The sequence below is a fragment of the Pongo abelii genome, chromosome 11, assembly GCF_028885655.2.
Source record: "Pongo abelii isolate AG06213 chromosome 11, NHGRI_mPonAbe1-v2.0_pri, whole genome shotgun sequence".
Classification (NCBI taxonomy): Eukaryota; Metazoa; Chordata; class Mammalia; order Primates; family Hominidae; genus Pongo; species Pongo abelii.
The window spans coordinates 145719593-145734109 of record NC_071996.2 but is presented as its reverse complement, the minus strand read 5'-3'; positions in this window follow the sequence as shown (position 1 = coordinate 145734109).

The window sequence follows — 14517 nt, the reverse complement described above, 5'->3', positions numbered from 1 at the left end:
AATTTGCATAAAATCACTCTCTCCGTCAGGAGGCAAGCTGAGTGTTTCGATGACATTTATGGGAAAGGAAAGCCAAGGAATGAGGTGGAATTTGATCAGAGGAGGCACTGGGGTTAGGAGGGCATTGCCGACCAAAATGCCCCATGTCAGGGTGTGAAAGGAGCCAGAGCTGTAAATTTGGGAAAGGTGATGAATATCTTGAATTTGTGTGAGCAGCTTGGGTTTCTCAGATGTCAGTATTGGGGAGGGAGGAGACCTCTTTTAGGGGAGCTTTCAGGAAGTCTGATTAAACAGTGTCCTGAGAAGCTCCATGGGAGGGCAAAACCGATTATGCTATGATAGATTGCCTTCATCTAAAGCAATAAAACCTACACAAGTGTCAGTAAAGTGTGTCTAATTTGGCAAATGAAATTGTGACTATAGAGGGTATGTTTCTAAATGTGAAGTATGTCAATTCAAGCACTGCTGTATTCACTGTGTTTTCTTCTCTGATGTGGAGCTGCATTTAGTTCATGGGTAACAAGCACTACCTGCTCCATCCTTAGGTAACAGCCACTACCTGCTCCATCCTTAGGTAACAGCCACTACCTGCTCCATCCTTAGGTAACAGCCACTACCTGCTCCATCCTTAGGTAACAGCCACTACCTGCTCCATCCTTAGGTAACAGCCACACCTGCTCCATCCTTAGGTAACAGCCACACCTGCTCCATCCTTAGGTAACAGCCACACCTGCTCCATCCTTAGGTAACAGCCACTACCTGCTCCATCCTCAGGTAACAGCCACACCTGCTCCATCCTTAGGTAACAACCACTACCTGCTCCATCCTCAGGTAACAGCCGCACCTGCTCCATCCTTAGGTAACAGCCACTACCTGCTCCATCCTCAGGTAACAGCCGCACCTGCTCCATCCTTAGGTAACAGCCACACCTGCTCCATCCTCAGGTAACAGCCGCACCTGCTCCATCCTTAGGTAACAGCCACACCTGCTCCATCCTTAGGTAACAGCCACTACCTGCTCCATCCTTAGGTAACAGCCGCACCTGCTCCATCCTTAGGTAACAGCCACACCTGCTCCATCCTTAGGTAACAGCCGCACCTGCTCCATCCTGGGTTTCCTTCTCCAAGGCCCTTCATTTGGTTTTCTGTTATTTTTCTCCTTTTCTATTTCTGTTGCTCTGTTGCCTACCAGGATGTTTGAACTTCCATCAGGGCTGCATTTTGGGGCCTTCCTTGCCTTCCTATCAAGTGGCTCCATGTTCCAAACACCACATCGGAGATTTCAGTTCTCTCACAAAAAAATTAGCATTTACTTTTTATGGGACACACAGTGATGGCTTCTTGGCTAATTTCTTAATACAAATGTGTGTATTTCTAACTCTATGATCAAAAGCCCATCAATCATCTTTCAGACCAGAACTGGAATTGGAAACCCCACTGAGTCTGCGGCAGTGAACCCAGGTTTCCACAGCAGCTGAGCAGCCACAACTGGCCCTCACCAGACGGAGTTTGTATTAGTCCGTTTTCATGCTGCTGAGAAAGACACACCCGAGACTGGGCAATTTACAAAAGAAAGAGGCTTATTGGATTTACAGTTCTACTTGACTGGGGAGGCCTCACAGTCCTGGCGGAAGGTGAAAGACATGTCTCACATGGCGGCAGGCAAGAGAAGAGAGCTTGTGCAGGGAAACTCCCCCTTAGAAAGCCATCAGATCTCATGAGAGCATCATGAGAACAGTACAGGAAAGACCTGCCCGCATGATTCAATCACCTCCCACCAGGTCCCTCCCACAACACATGGGAATTGTGGGAGCTACAGTTCAAGATGGGACTTGGGTGGTGAAACAGATAAACCATATCAGGGTTTAAATGGGACCCGGGTTTCTGCAGCAGCAGGGGTGGCAACAGCAGCTGAGGCCTGGAATGACCCAGGAATGCAGCATGGTGGGGGCTGGGGGACCTCAGGGGTGAGGTTCCTGATGGGGCCATTCTCTTAATCCCCAAATCACTCCTGGAGCTCAGCTGAGAACCCACCCTCTCATATTGTGGGTTCTCAGCCCCTTGTGTGACTCTCTGCCTAGGTACCTGGAGGGGTCACTGCCCCGGTTGCCCCACCCAACAGGATGCTGTGTCCACCAAGGTAACCCATTGTTCCAGGTGGGTTTCTTTGTCCTTTCCCTTCATCCCCATTCTCCGCGTCCCTTGCTGTCATCGCTCTGGCCTTGCAGAAGGTTCTGATGTGATTTAGGGGCATCTCTACCTGGGAGGGCAGACACGTGCATGTGTGCACATCTGTTATTCTCGTTTATGTTAATCACACTCTTAGGTGCCATTCCATTTACCTTTATTTTTAAATTTTGTAGGTGTTGCTGTTTTCATCCTTCCTTTATTTCTTAGTGTCAAGTGGATGCTTCTTTGGTGACCCCGAAACTCTCTCTGTGCACACCCTGGTGATGGATGCAGGTGGGCTTCAGGACCCCGTCTCCACCCACAGGGTGTGGACGACCACCTCAATGCAGGGTCTCTTATGAGAACAAGTAATTGGAGTGACAAAAATTGTATCAGACGGTTTTAAACAAGCAAGAAAGGCTTTATTCAAGACCATGCGGTAAGGGAGAGCACCCAGCTCCCCTGCAGCACATGGCAGGAGGGCTGAGGAGCCTGAGGGGCCACCGAGCAGGTGGGAGAGCCAGGAGGCCTCAGCAGGGGGCCAGCCCCCTAATCCTCCTCAGAGGCCCCCTAACCCTCCTCTGGCCCCCTAACCCTCCATAGGGCTTGGGGGGCTGGGCCATTTCTTTCTCGATGCCTCATTTTCCAAGGCAGCTCCCAGGCCTGAAGAAGGACATTTCCTGGGCTGTGGAACTGGCAAGCAGCTGGAAGAAGATTTACACCCGGAAGAGGCAGAGAGAGTTTACAATTTTATGTTTTCCAAAGTCAGTGCTCTGGACAGGGGAGGTTGACACCCGAGTCAGGAAGAAATCTGTCTGGAGTGAGCGAAGCCTGGGGGAGGGAAGGCTGCCTCGGCCGGGGTGTGGCCGGCAGCCAAGCTATTGGCGCAGAGGTGTCCTGACCATGGTGCTCCAGGATCACTGCTCTGCACCCACCAGCAGGGTCCAGGGTTCCTGTGCTACCAGCCAGGGACCTGACAGCTGGCTGAAGCCCTCACTTTCCTCCACATGCCTGGCTTGGCTGGGAGGCCCCTGTTTGAGCCCCTCATCCATGCTGTCCTCACCGAGCAGCAGAGGCTTAGTGGCTGTGCCTAGGAGTGGGCACTGCCCAGTGACCCTCATGATGCTCCACACATGCACAGGCACATCTACAGGGCGGCCGGGCCCTCCACAGGCGTGTGACCAGCAGGAGCCAACACCTCTGCTCTGCCCAGGTGCACCCAGGGCAATGCTCTTCATCCTGACGGCAGTGCGCCCAGCCTGCTGCTGACATGACATGAGGAAGCTTCAGTGCAGAGGCTGAAGGACCCATACCAGGGCTCCAGCAGCTCACAATGGGTGGACAGGTTGCTGCTGCAGCACCTGAGATCGGGCAGGTAAACCTGGGGCATGCTTGGTAGTAAGACTCCGCTGGACAGGCGTGGGGCGGATACCACCTGCCTGTGTCCCCCAGCATGGGCGGAGAGCGGCCAGCACATGGTCAGCCAGGTCTGGGCCACAGGGAGCTGAGTCCTCCTCTCCATCAATTCCCGCTGAGCTCTCCCTCCTGTGGGCTCTGCACCTCTCTCCTCCTCACATTAGGTCACGTGTGTATGTGTGTCTAACTGTACGTGGGGTGCATGGACACAGATGACCCTTCAGCCAGGGCCACTGTCTGGGGTGCAAACCGCTAGATGCCATCCAAGTGGGGAACGGCCTCTTGGGTCCATCCTCCCCGGGAAGAAGACTCAACAATGGCGTTTCAAGTTTTGCTACATCTGAGCAGCCTCAGCCCTGCAGGCTGGATTCACTTTCTGCAGACTCAGCGGCCCCAGGTGTCTACGGCCCCTCTGTCCTCTGTGGGTCTCACTTTTCTGCGTGGGATGTTCCTCGTTCGCACCCTCTCTGCTTCAGTTGGCTGGTGGAATGAACCCCATTGACTTTTATTCTCTAAAAGGTTGGATTCATCTTTGCTGAGTCAACAACTGAGGAGAACAAAACAGAGAGAAAGAGGAATTAGAGCTGGGAGTTTGGCTGGGAGCGGTGGCTCACACCTGTAATCTCAGCACTTTGGGAGGCCGAGGCAAAAATTAGCTGAGTGTGGTGACACCCACCTGCAGTCCTAGCTACTCTGCAGGCTAAGGCAGGAGAATCGCTTGAACCCGGGAGGTGGAGGTTGCAGTGAGATTGCACCACTGCACTCCAGCCTGGGCGACAGAGTGAGACTCTGTCTCGAAACAAACAAACAGACAAACAAGAGCTGGGAGTGCATTGTCCCAGCGCCTCCAGGCTATAATTAGGATGCCTGGCAGGGGTCAAGGTTGTCAGTCTCCAAAGCTCCAGCCAGTATGTCTGTCCTTCAAAAGCACTAGTCCCAGTGCCACAGTGACCATCTGAAGTGGTGACAGTGGCCAGGCTGTGGCCAACGGGACTCCCCATCCCCACCATAAACTTTTGCCTTTTCCTTCCCTTTTCAAATGGGCCTTAAAGCACTTCTGGAAATTAAAGGTTGATTTAGGATATCGACTCAGAAAATCCCAGTGTCCTCTGCCTGATTTCCATGCCTGATCAAAGGCTTCCCTGTAGGGTGCCGTGAGCTTGGGCTGTCTGGGCACCTGCAGGCCCTGGGGGTCACATGTCACAGGGGAGGAGGGAGGCCTCAGTCCCCGGGGTGAAGGGACACACCCACCCGCCCTGGTCTCCGAAGTTCTTCCCTCTCCCCATCTCCAGGGTGGAGAGGCAGCGAGTCAGGGATACGTTGGCGGAAGGTGGAGGCAACCTCCCTCTGGGATTTGAATCCAGCCCTCCCACCTGGCAGTCATGGGACCTCACTAAGCGGTTTAACTGCCAAGTCCCAGATCCCATCTGTGAAGCCAGGTGATAAAAGCTGTGGGTCACTGGATCTCCTGGGTTCCCAGAGGTGCCCATGGCCTTCTCTAGAACAGCAGCTCCCTGTGGGTGGTACCTGTGTTCCCAGGCCCAGTCCCGCCTGGACGCCTCCAGCCCACCTGGGGCTGTGAATGAACCAGCACCCTTTCCCACCTCCTTCCAGCCCTCTGACCATGGCCTCTCGCAGGATCCCTGGGAATCACCCCCATCTGTCACTGTTTCCCCACCAGGACCCGCCACCGAGGCTGCCAGGGAAAAGCCACAGGATTTGTTTGCATCTGGGGAGGCAGCTCCACCTTCCTGGCATGAATGGTCACTAATGATTGGACTTTGTCAGCCTGCAAGGCAGGAAGGAGATTTACTCTCCGCAGACTGGAAAGTCCTTAGCTTTGTGCTTGCCACATAAATGGCATTTAATACATGCTCCCTGGACTCAGCACTGCTCCTGAAGGCCTGTATTGTGATCAACAGTTATCGTTTCTTCCACAAATGAGCTCATTCTTCTCCTCTCAGGGTCAACCCTTTCGCCTTCACTGACGCATCAGACACCAGCATTTGGAGGGACACCCACTCCTTCCTCTTCTGTCAGTTGCCTGTGGAAATTCCCGTCTCAAACACGTGACTCCCCACAGAGTAGCACTCACTGATCATGGATCTTAACTTTAAAAGGTGAAAAATAAGTCAAGGCTTAAGGTAAAGTAACAGGAGGTGTGGATGTCTGCGCAATGCAGTGAACCAAGTCACGGGGCTGCGGAGATGTTTACAGCTGGGACTTTCCAGGCCTCCCGAACGCAGAGCGCCCGAAGACATCAGTGGCCACAGAGTGTGTTTCAGGTGTGATTTGGGGTCATTTATGCCAATTTTATTCTACTTTTATTTCCATCTGGTTTTCTTTCTATAAATTGCATACGTCATGCATGCTACGTTTTATAGTCATCCGTGTGACGTCCGTCTCGCACAGCGAGTTAAGGAGGACGTTCCCCTACAGCTGTACTTTTTACTCAGCAAAATAAAAAAGAATAAAGATGAGCTTGAAACTCCTTTGGAATCACTACATTATCTGGTGCTTAGCAAAAGCAATCCATGAACAACACACATGTACACACACAATACACAGTCATACACACACACAAACATGTCTGCACATATGTGTATATACATAGAGACATAGGCACACATGCTCTGAAGGTCTTCCTCATTTTTCTATTTTTGCACCCATTAACCATCCCACCTCCCCCGGCCCCGCTGCCCCTTCCACCCTCTGGCAACCATCCTTCCCCGCCCCATGTCCATGAGTTCAATTGTTTCAATTTTTAAATCTGACAAATTAGTGAGAGAGAGAGCAATGTTTGCCTTTCTGTGCCTGGCTTAGAGAAATCATTTAAAAATTACTGGTATGCTTGATGGTGACAACCAACAGCCTGTGAGTTGGGGCTGCTCCGGTGACGGGGGTGATGACGGGGAGGCTTCAGCCAGGTGGGCAACCGGGCCCCGACAATGGCCCAGCGGCGATGGGAGCCTGATGAATGTGCTGCAGGAGGTCGAGGCTGCACATCCATGTCGTCACGGCTGTGTGAATGGGTGTGAGACAGAGTTGTGCAAGTTCCAGCTGTGACTGATGAGAAAAATCACAGATATCACAATTTTCCCAGCCACAAAACGGGGGAGCAGCAGAGTGAGGACCCAGTACAGAGGAGAGACAGACATACCTGCACACACACGGCGGGACGGGCAGCCGTTCGCTCACCCCAGGACCTGGTGTGGAGGAGTACAGACACACCTGCACACTCACGGCAGGACAGACAGCCACACACTCACCCCCGGACCTGGGGCGGAGGCGGAGACAGACACAGCTGCACACTCACGGCAGGACAGACAGCCACACACTCACCCCCAGACCTGGGGCGGAGGCGGAGACAGACACAGCTGCACACTCACGGCAGGACAGACAGCCACACACTCACCCCAGGACCTGGGGCGGAGGCGGAGACAGACACACCTGCACACTCACGGTGGGATGGACAGCCACGCACTCACCCCTGCATCCTCACATCCTCCCCTGGAACACAAGTATTTTGCATCTATCATGTAAGTGTGCATGAGTGTGAATGAGTAGGTTTGACTTGTGCAACAGCCTGTGTGCGTGTGTAATGAGCATGGCTGTGTGTGCAAACTGGCCTGAGAGTGTGGGTGTGTGTTGCTGTCCAGCTGAGAGGACTGTGGGGGGAGTGAGTGATGTCAGCCTCAGCCATGGCTTTCCATGCCCGACGTCTGAGCCAGCGCGGTCCCGCCTCCCACCTGCAGGCTGTGTGGGTCGCACCTGCAGTCTGCCCAGTGAGGCACAGGTGTTTCTCACAAGTAGGGGCTGCTCTCCTCACAGCTCTGCTCACACCCATCCATCTCAGGAACTGCAGGCTGAGGTAAAATAGGTTTTTAAAGTAGGAAAATTGACTGAGAGCATGAGCCTGTCTGGCCGTGTTGATGGACTGTGGCCTTGAAGTGAGCCCTTGTACGTTTGTAGACTAAGAAACTCGATCCATGCCAGGCAAAATGAAAACCGCGTGAGAAAGGCTGTGACCCGGATTCCAAGGGCATCAGCCGGGATCTGGGAATCTGGTTTGGCTGCCGTGGCCGCTTGTGTCTGGTCCGCAGCGGCTCTGCTCAGGCCCAGATCCAGGCCTCTCCCGGAGAGCGATCCCTGCCCGCTCCTTCCTTCACTCACCACAGCTTGGCTCTCAGCTCTCAGCTCTGACCCTCCCCTCTGCGGTCCTATGGACGTGTCCAGCTCTGTGGAAACCACCACTTTCAGGGTGAGGCCTCTGCCGTCCCAAATGCCCCTACTGGCCTTAAGATGTCCTTGAGACGGAGCCGTTCCCAGGGCTGCTGGCCATGACCTCAGGCACTGCAGGCCCCACCTGCCGGGTCCACAGCTGCCCTCTTGCTCAACGGCATTTCTTTGAACACAGCTTTCAGGTTTTCTTTACAGGGTGTTCATAAAATCACATGCCGTCTTCTCGATCATAATAAGACAGGAACAAGCCTCATGGACATCATGGGGCAGTCAAGGTGACCTGCTCTGCGAGGTGCTGCCTCGAGAGTGTGGATTCCCTCAACGAGAGGCAGCAGCCGCCCAGCCCCGGGAGCCCCTGCCCAGGTTCAAAGCCCTGAGTTTCATTTCAGTGTCTTCTGGATCTGAAGGAGGGGGTCCTGTGAAGTACAGACAGCCTCTGTGTCTCCATAGTAGGGAGAAGCCCTCTCAATTGTCCCTTCCTGCAAATCCCCTCTCCTGATCCCAAAGCCACAACAGTGGAACCTTCTAGAAGGTGGATTTCCAAGGATTGTCCTTATCCTAAAACTGCATTCAGGAAAGACACATTGACATGACTGGGGGCAGAGATGTGTAATGCAAACAAAGGTGTCGCTTTCATGTAACCTGAAAACTGAATTATTCATTAAAGGTTATTAAATTGAATATTTTCACCAGCATCAACTATGATTTTGCCTCAGCTTTCAAGCAAAACTCTCCTGAGTACCCCTTAGTAATCCATTTCTACACCTTTTTTTTGTTTTGTTTTGTTTTTTGTTTTATTATACTTTAAATTTTAGGGTACATGTGCACAATGTGCAGGTTAGTTACATATGTATACATGTGCCATGCTGGTGTGCTGCACCCATTAACTCGCCATTTAGCATTAGGTATATCTCCTAATGCTGTCCCTCCCCCCTCCCCCCACCCCACAACAGTCCCCAGAGTGTGATGTTCCCCTTCCTGTGTCCATGTGTTCTCATTGTTCAATTCCCATCTATGAGTGAGAACATGCGGTGTTTGGTTTTTTGTCCTTGCGATAGTTTACTGAGAATGATGATTTCCAATTTCATCCATGTCCCTACAAAGGACATGAACTCATCATTTTTTATGGCTGCATAGTATTCCATGGTGTATATGTGCCACATTTTCTTAATCCAGTCTATCATTGTTGGACATTTGGGTTGGTTCCAAGTCTTTGCTATTGTGAATAGTGCCGCAATAAACATACGTGTGCATGTGTCTTTATAGCAGCATGATTTATAGTCCTTTGGGTATATACCCAGTAATGGGATGGCTGGGTCAAATGGTATTTCTAGTTCTAGATCCCTGAGGAATTGCCCCACTGACTTCCACAATGGTTGAACTACCATTTCTACACCTTTTGAATGTGATGAGTGTTACATGTATTTTACAGCATTCCAAACCTGACACTCAGTGAAACCACAAGGCTTCATTACAGGGAATATCGGTTTTTAAAAAGCATAGACTATTGAATTCATGAATAAAAGAAAAAGGAATTGCTATTAGGTGGAAATGCTGAAAAGAATGTATTGTTCATTTAGTTTTGAAAACAGCTCTATTTAATGCGTGTTCATAGCTGAAAGCACTGGTAAATCACGAGAGGAATCACAGGCTCTGTCCTCAGGCCCAGCCCGCTGCTGGCTGCCGGTTCCTGGGAGCATTCACACCTCACTCCTGCCAGTTCCCAGGAGCATTCACACCTCACTCCTGCCGGTTCCCGGGAGCGTTCACACCTCACTCCTGCAGGGGAGGCTGCCCCTTAGTGTGCACCTCACTTTGTCTTCACCTTTCAAAACTGTGTCATGCATTATAATAAATCTCGTTAAATGAAAACTTTATGTATCAGAAAGATTAGAAAGACCACAAAACGTGTAGCCACACCTGAATTCCAGTGCCGTTGACTCTGCCAGACGTTGGCTGGGCATACTTGAGCAATTTGTTTAACCTTTCTGCACTGAATTTTTAAACTGCAAATTGACCATAATAACACTGGTTTCATGAAGTTTCCTAGGGATGCTGAAGACAAATGAGCCCAGTTAGACCCAGATGAAAGGAAGAAAGAGAAAAAGAGAGAGAGAGAATGAGGGCAGGGGAGAGGGAAAGGGCAGAGATGCAGCCTCATTCTCACTCCTAAACCAGCTCAGCTATTCTGTAGCCTCTTGGTAACGTGGCTGCCTTCTCCTCTGTGGTGCCCCAAGGTGGGCTTTGCGGTCTGTGGTATTTCCACCTTGCCGAGGAACAGGCGCCTTCTCAGACCTCAGGCCCTGGGCCACTCTCCCTTTAACCAACACCATGAGATCTTTGCTCCCTCCTGGGCCCAACCGATGATGGTATTACCAAAGGCATTCACGTAAAATGCAAAATAAAGAAGACAAGGTTGTGAGTCAAACCTTGGAGCATTTTGATTCCGAAGATCTGGAATCCGTATCATTGTAACAGACACGACTCACACTCAGTTTTAAATCATAGGCAGGAGTTTGGGGAACAAGAAATAAGCACAGAAAATGGGCTAGGAGGACGGTGGATGAAACGGATGGGCCGATCACGGTTCCAGGATGGTCTTGCCGTGGAGGTGACGGGGTGAGCGCTGCAGTGCAGGGCTGGGGGTGCCACAGGAACGGGTGCCCCAAGTAGGGCGTCATTCAGGAAGGATGAGAAACCTGAGAACAGCTGGGTGGGAGCAGCTGGGTGGGAGCAGGGTCTGCCGGCTGCATGGGGGTGAGGAGAGGAGCCCATGAGGGCCTGAGAGCAGTGAGGCCGGGGAGGAACCCTAATCCCTCATCTGCACATGACATGGGGCCTGCCAGAGTCCCATAGAGCTAGGAACAGAGCTGGGGAGGAGCGTTTGCCAGGCCTCCCATCCCCTCCTTCTGCCCACTGGGATTGCTCCTGAAGGAAGAAGAACCCATCGAGTCCCTTGTAAATGTGCTGGGGAGAGAACCCCTGACAGTGCCTGGTGCTCACTCCTGGGGAGCCACTGTCTGCCCTCTGCCCTCTCTCGGGTCACCCCAGCTCTCGGGTTGTTCTGGTACCGTGAAGTTTCTGGGCTCAGGTCCATGGCACCTGGAAAATGTTGCATAAGTGAAATGATCTTCAAAGCCCAAGAGGAGAGATGTTCCAGGCACCCCTCAGAGGCCCTATAAGGCAGGAAGGACAGTGGGGTTACAAGGGTCCCCAGCTTCTCCAGCTCGACCTGTGCCTGGAAATTACTCCCTGAAATCGTGAGCAGAGCTGGATGCTGGGTCAGTTCTGTGATCTGTGGGACTCTACCATTAATGGCTTCATTTATTTACATGGATCTAACCTTATATTTATCTACATAAAGAAATAAATTTGTCATTTGTTAGATTCACCTGCGCATATCTTTTTAAGAATATTTTCCTAGCCATTAAAGAACATGTCAATTTTCTTTTTTCATTTCCCTATTGCTATGTAACAAAAGGTAATATTCTATACTTTTTGTATTAAAGGACTTCAAATTACTGATACTTTAGATGACTTCTAAAGTCTTTGCTGTATTCTGAGTGAAGAATGTGAACCCCAGGTTAAAAAGATCAACAATTAAATCACAGGTATGTGTTCACCAGGAGGCCTGGTGTTATTTTCTTGTTGGCCGTTTGCGACTGGCTGAGAGGGAAGATCTCGTGCTGCGGTCTCACCATGGGCACAGGTGCAAGGAAGCCTCCAGGAGGTGCAGAATTCCTCAATTGCTTTGATTTGGTGATGGTTTCACGGGTGTTTGCTCAGGTCAAGCCTCGCCAAAGTGTACACATTAAATGTGTGCCCCTCTTTGAGTATCACTTATACCTCAAAAAAGTTGAAACACTTTTACACTTGAAATAATCGAAGTGACATTTCAATCTAAAGGTTTACAAAGCTATCGCCTACATAGCTGATTTTTCCATGAGTCTCATTTACAAGAGAAACACAATTATGAAGTCAGTACCCTGTAATTCTAAAGGGTAACGGAAGAAGCGTGAGGTTCTGTTAGAGCAGTGCTTACACTCTCCCCCATGTTTATTCCGTGGTTAACCACATGGTAGATCTGCAGTTGATTCAGGAAGATGAATTATCTTCAACACACAAAAGTTCAGTCCTCTGGCATGTACGAATCCTGGTGTGGTTTGTACACAACATTTTGCTGGGGATGCGTGGGGAGAAGCTGTGGTAACAGGATCGGGATTCGTTCATGCTTCATTCATCCAGGAGGCCTGCGACTGCCCAGCACAGTGCGGGCTGAACCTCCAGCGCCGAGCACCAGACACTCCACCATCCTGAGGCACTTGTGCGGATGCAGGTGAGACACCCACACCAGGACGGTGTGCATGGGGGGTTGGGCTCCAGAGAACTTGAGATGAGATTCAACTGTGTGGATGGGGCTGGTGGAGGTGGTGGCTCCCTGGCTGGGGAGGTGTAAAGACAAATCCCAGTGACCCTGGCCCCAAAAAGCTGCCATGTACATTTTGCAGAAGACTATCCATGAAAACAGACTCAGAAGCAAAGAGGGGCCTCGACGGGCCCCCCCTCCCGTGTGCAATGCCAAGTCTTACTCTCTCCGCCCCCGAAGGGAGCGTCCTCCTCACCTCTCTGGTCCTCCTTCCCTTGCCTTGTTTGCAATTGTCCACTCAATTCCTGCAGCCCCAGTCTTTTTGATGTGGACTATTTTGAGCCCAACATAAATGAATTAACTAGCAGCATGTTTTTGCTGCTTCGTCCACTCACACACTGTCTGAGACCCATTCACGTCTCCGGAGGTCCCTCACTCGCCTTGCGCTGGCTGACTCCACTGAGGGACTTGCTGGGACGTCCTCATCCATCTGCGGTGAACGAGCATTTGGATCTCTTCCCACCTGGGTTTGTGCAAACAGTGACACCAGGTGCATCTGAAATATGCCACGTGCCCAGGTGCACGCAGGGCATGTGCAGCTCCCCGACCCCTCTGCGGCAGGAGAGCACTGAGGCCCAGAGTGAAGTGGGGAAGTGGGGAAGTGGGGAGGTGGGGGTGTGGGGCCAGGCTGGAGTCAGGGAGAGGACACTGGACTCTGGGCTTTATCTGAGGGCCGAGCAGCAGGTGTCATGGCAGATCAGATCTGGTGTTGAACTGGCCCGATTGTCCCATACAACTGATGTTCATGGTTTCTCTGAATAACACAGAAATGGATCCTTGTGGTCTTGAAACTTGAGAACATGGCATTTGTCTTATTTGAGTTCCTTTCTCAGGAAACTGACCATCAGGGCTCCCAGGTAGTGTGAAGGAACAGAGACTCACCAGATCACGGCATCTGGACAGTGAGACGCCAGACCCCTCACCCATCATGAGTGCCTGACCAGCCACCTGCCTCCTCCTGACCAACCCCTCTTCCTCACTCTCCCTAATTCCTGTTTTCCTTACACATAGTCACATTTCTTCCCTGCTATATAGTCAGTCAGGAAGATGGATTTCAGGCTGACCTCCCATCTCCAGGCCTGCAGCTCGTGATGCACGCCTTCCTCGTTGGCAGTAACCATCGTCTCAGTGACTGGCTTTCTGTGTGGTGAGCAGTGGGATCTGGACCAAACCCCTGTGTTTCTGGAACAGGGAGAGCAGCCTCAGCAGGCCCCCGGCCCTGAATGCAGTCATGACCACCAAGGACCTACACCAGCCCCCAGAGGTTTGTGTGGACAAGAAGAAAAGGCTCCTGAGGACCCAGGCAGAATTCCTGCAACGTCACGGAGAATCGCGCCACCCGGCCCATGCCCCTTGAAGGGCAGCTGCAAGATTCATCTCATTTGTCTTTCTTTCCTGGACATCTCCAAATCTCCTTTACCACAACCTTGTGATCCTGAGTTTCCATCAAGATGTGCATTGTTTTACTGTATTGCTTTAATTTACTCTGCCGGCTATCTGGAGAAATGCAACCTCATCAGCAGAAATTATTTCCTCCCTGACACTTTTTAAATCTGTTATTTCCTATAGCCAGGTACTGAGCCCTTCAATTGAGGTCTAAACCCTCCACCCTCTTCCTCTGGGGTTGCCAAGCCTGTGGTTTCAGTTCCATGCTCCCGGGTAGATTATTTCAACTCAAAGTCCAACGTGCTTATAAAATACTTGTTGTGGTTTTTTCTTAATTTTAGGAGTTTTTTTAAATATGTTGTCATCTCACGGAGGTGACACCCTCTGTCTTTGACTTGTGGGAACCTTCCTCCTTCAGTCTGTGTGTACTGAAGCCAGTGTTTGCTGTACAGCCTCTCAACTGCAGCAGCTGACAGTGATGTGCAGGTGCTCACGCCGTTGCCCCAGAGAGCTCCTCCATTCTCCCCTCCACCCATAGCCTCTCGAAACCACTGCCCTGCTCCCCGACACGGTAGCACTGTCTTCTCCAAGATGTCATGTGGTGGCATCCTTCGGCCTGTGCCCACCGAAACTAGCTTCCTTCACCGGGCATGTGGCCTGGGAGACCTGGGGCATTGTGGGCGCATCTTTCCACTGCAGGTTGGTGCTTCCTATGTGGAAGCATCCGCGTTGGTTCACGCCTCCTCCTGCCGATGGACATTTTGTTTTCTTCCAGTTATTGGCAATGAGGAATGAGGCCTAAACACTTGTGTGCAGGTTTGTGTGTGCACGTTTAAGTTTTCTCTTGGGGGAAATTTCAGGAGCGGGGTTGCTGGATGA